Below are 9,947 nucleotides of genomic sequence, written 5' to 3'. Positions count from 1 at the left end.
ATTTGCTTCCTTGTGCTTGTGATTTCAATTTTTATACTTGGCCCTTATCTTCTACTTCCCATCAAATATTTGTGGTCATAGCTGTCATGTTGTTTTACTTAGTTGTGCATTTCATTGTCATTAAGACTACTCAACCCAACACAAAAATAAATGTTCTTCAATTGCCTAGATTGAGACAACTCTTGAGGTAGTTAGGATTGCTTGTGAATTTCTAGTAGAACTTCTCCATTACCATTACAAAGGACCACCATGGAATCTAGCATCAAGACCTATAAAAATGGTTCTTTCCACATGAGATCAGCTCAGTTTCTTACCTCTAGTTGAAAGAAAAAGATTACCAACAAAGCTTGTTGTTGTTGTGAAGATTTTTGGAAATATCTACTGCAAGAAAGGCATACTTGAAATGATTAATTTTAACCTCAAAAGCAGACCATTGTACACATACCAGCCCATCAAGAGCTTTTTAAATTAATCTTGAAAGGTATTTCTTAAAATTTCACTTTCAAAACTTCCTCTCTTAATGAGAAATTAATGGAGGATTTCTACATTGTTTCTCCTTTTGTAATTAGGAATATTTGGGGAAGGAAAATCAGGTCTCAAAGGGGACATAATTAGTCAATCACTCCAGGTGAAGTAGATGATGGTGAAGACTCTGATGAGGAACTAATAATTATCAGGTGTTGGTTCCTCTAGTATTTGATTAGTGTTTTCTCCAAGCTTATATAAGTGTAGATAGTTGCATTAAAATTTTGATATTATAAGCGATCAGTAGACATAACTATAACAAAAACTAGTAATCCATGAATGGCACTTTGTTCTATCTTGTACAGTATATCTATTGTTTTCCTATGATAGTAGTTCTAATCTTTAGACATCTCAGAATATTGGGGAGTATTGGAAAGGATACCCAATAGCTCTAATATACAATTATGCTTAGATGTTTAAGGGCAGTTTTAAAAATATTTGCAGTAGTATCTTATATTCTGGTTTCAAATTTAATATAATAGAATATGGCTTAACCAAACTTGGCAACAAATTATAAGCCTATTTTTTTGGCAAGTACAGATGGAAATCTATGGCTTTGTTATTATCACTACGACAATCTTGATCATGGTCATTCAGTAAGTATATCTAAAATATGCAAAGGTTTTAAGTTTCTCAAAATATTCTAATTGATCCTATTTTTTAGTAAATATCTAATAATGGTATGCCAATTAGTGGCGAAGAAGGGAAACAAAGAGTACATTCAAATACATTGTGAACTGAGTTGAAAACATAGGTTTCTATGAGAAAGGGATGATTTATGCTTCATCACTATGGTTTGGCAGTCAAATCAAGCACTCATAAGGTTGGTATAGGTTCTTTAGAGGAGAATAAAATTCTCTCATCTTCTATAAATGTATTGTTGGTAAGACCTTATGGGCATGTTTACAAAGTGAATTGAATTATATTTTCATTGTTCGTCTTGCTTGGAAGCTAAGTTACCGATGCATTGGCCCTGGAGGGGGGTGCAGATGTGAATGCAGACTGGTGCGTAGATGTAGGAGGTGTGGTGGGTGCCACCAAGAAGCAGTGTTATCTCTTGCGGATGTGCACAAGGTGCTCCGGCAAGCATCTAGAGAGCATTTGGGAGCATCCCGTGAGCATCCACCTGTTTCCAGAGTCCAGTCATTTAAGTGACTTAAAAACATGTGATCTAAATGTTTTTCCTTCTATTTGCCTCACAACCCTAAAATGACCCTAATAGAGGCTATTGATTGCCCATCCTTCCCATTTTGTTTGCAGCTGGGCTCTCTTTTCATTTGGTCTCCATTGTGGAATTCTAAAAGCAAGGTCATTAGTTTTGAAGAGGATCATTCGTAGGGTGTCTATTGAGCTTCCACAAAGGATGAATAAGCATCTAAGGTAAGCATTTGATCCATTTCATGAGTTCTTTTAGTGATTTTTTAGTTCTTCATGAATTTTTCAAGATATTTTGTTTTTTTTTTTTTGTAAAGAAATGGAGTAAATTTTTTAAAACATTTCTAAGTTAATTTTTTCTATTTTCTTATTAGATTCATAGTTTCTATTGTGCAAGAATGGCCACTACTGATAGTCAAAGTTCAGCATCAGGGCAAGAACGAAGTGATAAGTTCAATATTCATGTGGCATCTCCATTATGAAGACACACCACAAGATTATCATAGGTTTCCGAAGGTGGGTCATACATTTTGAGATGCAATTATGTCATAGTAAACCATTCAGTAGCTCATATTCTCAAGTCAAAGCTCATTTTATGGGCCCTACTAGTAAAGGAATAGCATTGTGCAAGGGAAGTAAAGATGGGAAAAGGTTGAGCACTGCACAGTTAGCCAAATTCATAAAAGAACAAGAGGTTGTTGATCATTTAGTGAGCAAATAAAAAATAAGTTTGTACAAACCTTCATCTACAAAGAGTAAAGTGAATGTACCCACTGATCATGTTGCATCCTCCAAACATCCACTCTTGGAAGTGGGGGAGGAGGATGATGAAATAGAAGTTATTACCCACAAAAGAGATCTGTTGGATCAATCATTCAAAATGGAGGCAAGAGAGATTGCTAATGAAGCAATTGCACGTTGCCTTTATGTCAATGGTCTTCCTTTCAATTTAGTAAGATCACCAAAATGGAAGGAAATGGTTGCAGCCATCCTTAAGCATTAGCTGATTACATTAGCCATGGGTATGAAAGGTGTGTACTACTCTTTTGCAAAAAGAAAAGATTTCTATAGACAAAGCTCTTCAACCAATTTGGACATCTTGGAAAACTTTTGGCATAACTATTGTATCTAATGGATGGAAAGACAAAAGAAACCAACCATTGATAAATGTGATTGCAATGTTCCCTAAAGGGGCAATGCTTTTGAGGGCTATTGATTGTGAAGGACAAGTTAAGGATTCACAATTCATTTCTAGAATTCTCATTTTGGCAATAGAGATGGTGGGTAGTGAGAATGTGGTCCAGGTGGTCATAGATAATGCCATGAATTGTAGGGGTACAGATGCTTTGGTTGAGTCTCGATAAGGCCATATTTCTTGGACACCATGCACTGTACACTCTCTCAACTTGGTCATGCAACAAATTGGCACCCAAATAGATTGAGTGAAGCAAATATACCAAGAGGGAGAAGAGATGCAAATGTTCATGACAAACCACCACATGTCACAATCTATATTCAGATCATTCTCTAAGTTGGAGTTGTTGAAGGTAGATTTAAAATTGTAATTATTTAATTTCATTTATTTGTTTAATTTGAATAAGTTTTATATTCATGTGCAATATCAAATTTCTTGTTTATAACTTCGTTTTATATTTGATGACATATTGTCAACTTGCTTATAGATTGCTGAGACTAGATTTGCATCTCATAATGTTGTTCTAAAATGACTCCTCAAGGTGAAATCAACATTGGGCCAAATGGTTATTTGTAACCAATGTGCTATATAGAAGGCTTCAAATTCAGAGAGAGCCTTGAAGGTGCATTGGTGGGCTCGTGTACAATTTGTATTGGATTTCACTGAGCCTATCATGACTATGCTACACTTTGCCGATACAAATGCACCTTGCTCGAGGGATTTGTATGATGGCATGGAGACCATGGTAGAAAAGGTAAAGATTTCCATACAAGCGCATGAGACTAATCTCATACAATGTGAAGCCTTGTGCAAAAAGGTGGAGAATATCATTCATCATCATTTGGAGAGGATGACTACCCCATTGCACCTCCTTGCATATGCCTTATCTCCAAGGTACTATAGCTAGGAAATACTTGCTATGATGGATAGAATTGCACCATATGCAAATGAAAAAGTTGTTACTGGGTGTTGCACTACATTTGCAAGACTCCTCCTAGATGATGAAATACATAAAAAGGTGAGGCAAGAATTTGGCTTATTTGCTTTAGGATCAAAACTTACTCCATATGCAATGAAGGACCAAAATGACATGGGAGCTATCACATGGTAGTACATGTATGGTCAACCATTCAAGTATCTACAACCTCTAGCAATCAAGATCTTCTCACAAGTTTTCATTTATTTATTTATTTAGCAATTGTATTCTACGCTTTAGTGTTTAACATTCTCTAATTTTCTTTTCATTTGTATTTTTAATTTTATGAACACTATCTAGATTGCAAGTTCTTTTGCTGCTGAACAAAATTGGAGTACATACCCCTATATCCATTCAGTGAAGCACAACTAGTTGGGCTCAAAGGAAGCCGAGAACTTGGTTTATATACATACCAACTTGCATTTTTTGTCACGTAAGGAGGATGGATACAAGGAAGGGTCAACCAAGCTTTGGGATGTAGCTCCTGAATCTGCAGACTTGGATGCAACACTCTAGGATCTTACTGTGATGATAGATGATGATGTTGATAACATCATAGCATTTGCATCTAGCACGATTGGAACCATACATGGTTCAAATGAATTTGCAAGTGTTGCAGCAGGAGGAGATGATGAGAATGTGAATTTTTTGAGAATCCTTATGATTCTGAATGACTGAATGTGATTTGTGAATCTTGAGCCTTGACTCTTGATTGATCAACATTGAACCATGAACTATGTTTTGATTTTGTAATTTGAATTGCATTGGAATCTTGAACTTGAGTGATTTACTAATTAGACATTACTGTTATTTCAATTTGATTATGATAATGATTCAATGAATGGTTTATTTTTGTATATTTAATATTTCTTGTATTTCTTTGCATACATTGTCATAAATTATAGTTGACACCTTTGCAGACACACACACTTATGTATGGACGCATCCAAAATTCAAAAAAATATAAAAATCTACACATCCACGCATTAGCACCCCGTGCCCGCATCAGCATTAGAACCAGAATCGGTAACTTAGCCTGGAAGGATAGTCCTTTGAGGGGGGCACTGGAATGACCAAAGATAGTTGCAAAAGAATGTAGAATACATTAAGGCTACACACCACACATTTCCATTTGAAGAAAAGATTGTAAGTTGACTTTTCATGTAATCAGATTCCCACTTGAGATCTTGGAACTAAGGCATTTTAAGAAGGATCTACTTATGCTTGTAAATCCAAACTTAAATTTGGTAACTCAAGAAAATATGACATCTTTTCTTTCTTTAAAGAGGAACAATTTTTATGTAACTCTGTTGTTTGGCTGATCTAATAACGTATTTCTAAGTTTCTTGAAGTATAAGACACATTTCTCAAACAACAAACTATTTACACCAAAGATAGCATGTTCAATGCGAAAGTACCGCAATTGTTTTAACTGGAAATGATTCCTTGAGCTGGCACATCATACACCTAAGTCGAATCCTACAACTAATGAAGCACCAAACATAAATCATGGACTCAATGTATCACCAACAACACAGTTACTAATTAATGAACTCATCATCTCAATAAAATCGGGACTGTAATTATTTTGTAGATTTTTGGCAATTGGTTTCCCTGAACCATCATCTCTTGTCCATTGGGCACAGAGCTTTCTGGCTATATGACATCCATGTGCAGCCTCATGTCTTCATATTGTTCATTCTCTAAATTAGACTAAAATTAAAATATGAAACTAATTCATTAGGAGATCATTCCAATCAGATGATTGTAGTTAATTATGACGACAATAAAATCTGAAAGAAAATGACATGGTATATTTATTTATGTGATTTGTGCTTAGTTCATTCAATCGAGTAACTATTAGTGGCATGATATTTCCACAGTCCATTATTGTGAATAAGAGTGCTTGTTGTATAAAAGTATGTGGGAAGTTCATTGATCAATGTTTTGGGTCCACCCTGTGATGCATCATCATCATCATGATAATAGTATGAATAACTTCTAATGAGTAAACTTGTGTATCTTCTTCCTTGACATCCTTAATGAACTTGGATCTGGGATACTACAACATAATGACAAGATCCAACAAAAAGGAGTACAGATTAAAACTAAACTAGGAAGAAAGTGCAAATTGCCGACAACATGATCAAGTAGACATATGTGGAAGAATGAAAGCTAAAAAGGCAAATATAAATTTTTAAAACCCCATGATTTTTAAGCATAATAACAATGTTCTCCCACTCCCTCAAGATTAGATCTTGCATGACCTAAAATTCAAGCTAGGAAATGTTAAAAAAATGTATGACATGTCATAGAAGGAGACAAACTCTTACATTGTGCTTCAAGGAAATTACTAAAGCTTACTCGTCACCAGCTCCTTTGCATAACTTCATAGAACCCTGCTCAATATACTCAACTTCCGCAAGCTGTTCTGTAGAAGTCCAACGCCACTGGAGAGTTTGTTTCCTTGGCTGCCTCAAGAATTTCTTTCAATTCTGTACCATTCATGAATTCTTTAACAAAATCTACAAGGCATTGATCAGTATCATCTTCACTATCAACTACCCTCCTTTCACTTCCACGCTTCATCCTCCTGTACTCTGCAGTAGTGAGGGCTGCACATATTTTATTTTCTTCTCAATGCATGCAAGTCTCAGACCTGGAAACGCATGAAAGGATCCAAACTGACAATATTTCCATTTGACTAAGAAACATATGTTCATGTTTCTTATACACAGCTGATCCAACAAAGAATGCAGATCGAATGTTTCTTAGGTTTCAACTATTAAAGGAGGCATGTATTGGTTTCCGTAGTAGAAGCACCTCTGGCCAATTTACCCTGTACATATTTTTAAAAACAGAGAGCAGACTCAAACCATTATAATTAACTACCATACCGAGCAGTATGAAACTAGCAATATAAATTGTTGAAAGTAAGTAACATTATTAAGCAGTTAGTGATTTACATTCATTTCCCATCACGAAAATGACACAAATATATAAGCAACTTGTTTTTGTAAGCTGTAGTGACATAGCCAATACCTGACATACCTGGTACAAAAACCATCCACATATGACTAGAATCAAATTGCTGAGAAAGAGGAAACTTAGCTACTCAAATAATAAAAATGAAAATGATAACATCTGGTTGGCAAAGTAAACTACAGCCAGCGTCTTGAACATCACTTAGAACTTCAAAGATCAACAAAAGAACATTATTAAAAGCTGCAAGGTCATAAAATTCATAGTTTAACATATCAAGAAATGATGGAAAAATTATTGAATTGCAAGTCAACCTAATATGTATTGAAAACAATTCAGTAATAAATAGATGAAGATTCTAGAACAAACACTAGATCCTTTGAAAGATGCATCTTCTTTAGAATACAAAATGAAAAACTTAATAAGTCATTCGTACAAGCAAATTTGATGAGCAAGAGTTAGTGTGAGATGGTGTGCAACTCAACCTTCAAACAAGCATGCCTTCTTGACATGAACTCAAAGCTTTATATAAGAATCTGTATTTAATAGTTACGTAGTGTAAATACACACAACAATGAAGAAATGACAAGGGGCTCAAATCCAATGATCAAGAGGGATATCCAAGATCTTCAGTAAAGGAAGACAACTTGGAGAGGATCTATAATCCCCATCTCCAATCTCAAAAAAACAATAAATAGGGTCTACTGCAATAAACTGTCCAACAGTGATATACCTTCATTTATATCCGACTGTGTGGATGTAAAATATGTCAGCAATATTTTCCATAATCCAACATCAAAATATAGACAGTAAGAGGAGAGAAGGAAGAAATGGCAAATTGTGAAACATGACTAAATGGAGGAGATGAGCAAGATGATGCAGAAATTGATTTAGTCAATTGTAGTCTGCAATTTACAATTTTTATGTTCTCTCCTCTTGCTCTCCACATTCTGATGTTGGAATACAAAGTGCAATCCAAAAGATGGATGATGTGAAATTCTTACACAATTAAATCCTGGAACACTCAGATATATTATGATCTGTGAAAATCTGATGTATTTAATCCTTTCACTTGTTTAATTCAAATAATCTTGGATCAAACAATGCTCAGATATATTATGGACTGTGAAAACTAACGTCTTTAATCCATTCATTTGTTTAATCCAAATAATAATGGATTAAATGAGGAAACATTGATGATGCAAAATTCTTACAAAGTTAAACGAGGAACACTTAGATATATTATGGACTATAAAAATCTGATGTCTTTAATCCCTGGATACTCCTTAAATCCAAATAACAATGGATTGAAGGAGGAATATCCCAATAACTTGTGTATTATCAATGCATTGCAAAGGAACCTTTTAAACTCCCTGCAACGAATGCTCTATACTTTCTTCACAGCTGTAGCTCATGCTATAGAGAGTATCATCTCAATAAGTAGCTAGATGAGTTAATTTAAGAAAAATTAAAAATCTTTTGAGTGTCGGCACTGGGTATCCCAAAAAACATGTTAAAGAGATGAAACTTAACCAAACAAGGTGAAAATAGGATAATCCCCAAATTAGGTATCCCACCAAACAGGCTGTGTGTTTTAACGCAAATGCCTTGACACAACAATGTTTAATCATTTTCTCTTCCAACACTACGAGAACCATCTATATCCGTTTTCAGTGATCAATGAATCAAGGTAAAGTGTTGAAATTCAGTAAACCACAACATCCAATTCTGGGTATGGACTCACTTCCTAGAAATGGTTACATCATTTGAACTGGTTTTATGCAATGACTATGATTAATTGGATTCTAATGCAAAGTGTAAGATTCGGAAACACAAATGACAAATACAAATAAACCTAAGTCTAAAAAGCAACCCAATTGGATAAGAAGTCAAAATCTCCAAATAGCCCAAAATAAGAAAAACTATCATATTCCAAGTCAATATTGATAGCTGGAAAGTAGGACATAAAAGGTATATATGTCTTCAACTGAAAAACCCATCATCCATTTTGACCCAACCAACATTGAAACAAATGCTAAGCATTCAAAATATAAATATATCTTGATTTAATTGATCAGATTTGCATCAGGTATGAAAGAAAAAGTTGTTAAAACTTAGAAAGAAAAAAGTCAGCCGAAAAAACAGAGGTAATTGGGACATTACCAAATCACATTATAGTGCAGAAATGCTTGATACAAAATTGAGCCCAATAATACAAATATCCTATGCGTAAGAAGAAACCTAAAGCATATTCATACAGCCCAATTGGGTAGAAAGCCAACAGCCCAAAACAAGAAAACTAACATATTCCCAGTCAATTCATAGCTGGAAATAGAGAATAAGAGGCATATATGTCCTCAACTGAAAAATCCATCATCCATTTTGAGCCAACCCAGATTGAAACAAATGCTGAGCGTTCAAAATACAAATATATCTCAATTGAATTCATCAGATTCCCATCAAGTATCAAACAAGATTTCCATCAAGTATCAAACAAAAAGCTAGAGAAAATTAAAAAGAAACAATTCCGCAGAAAAAAAAGACAAGGGAATTGGCATCTTACCAAATCAAATTACAATGCAGAAATGCTTGGTACAAATCGATCCCAATGAAAGATTTTGAAATTTGTGGTAGAGAAGTTTCTTTAAGCGATGTCTCAGCTGAATTCTTGTCATACGCATTCCTCACCATGTCATCTTTCTCAATCGAAGGCATCCCTAGATCTCTTCGGATGCTGGTTCAGTACCACAAGCCAGATTTACTACATGTACTCTGAGGGCCGCTAAGAAAGTTATGTTGCACAATATTTGCTCACACTTTCCCACATTCTGCACACATTCTTTGGCATTCCCAACAGTATCAATCATTCTTAGAGAATTCAAGAATCCTGTTTGGGGTTTGTGTCTGGGTATCATGTAATGTCCCCATTTTAGCAGTTGACCAAGTGTGTGTGCATTAGCCTTGTTCTACATGGTCCCGAGGGCTAACGAAGGGTTTAATGGGATCCTGGAGTGTTTTGGCCTAGTCATTTCCAGTTCGGGCCAAAACGAAGTTGATTTACTCAGTTTCAAGCATACTTACTATTTTTAGTAAGTCGGCAGGACACAGTGCAGG

General features: G+C 35.0%; 1 long non-coding RNA gene across 1 annotated transcript; it reads right to left on the bottom strand.

The window, feature by feature from the left end:
- Positions 1-6,012: 6,012 nt before the first annotated feature.
- LOC149551452 (uncharacterized) lies at positions 6,013-9,728 on the bottom strand. The gene is made up of 3 exons (XR_016353299.1): positions 9,397-9,728; positions 6,818-6,902; positions 6,013-6,690 (listed from the first exon to the last, which is right to left on the bottom strand). It is a non-coding gene; the product is annotated as an uncharacterized LOC149551452 (long non-coding RNA).
- Positions 9,729-9,947: the final 219 nt, after the last annotated feature.

This window comes from Cupressus sempervirens, chromosome 6 (genome assembly GCF_028749045.1).
Source record: "Cupressus sempervirens isolate cs-2001-9-10 chromosome 6, ASM2874904v1, whole genome shotgun sequence".
Taxonomy (NCBI): Eukaryota; Viridiplantae; Streptophyta; class Pinopsida; order Cupressales; family Cupressaceae; genus Cupressus; species Cupressus sempervirens.
Note: the sequence above shows the minus strand (reverse complement) of the source record. Positions and strands in the feature narration are given on the sequence as shown.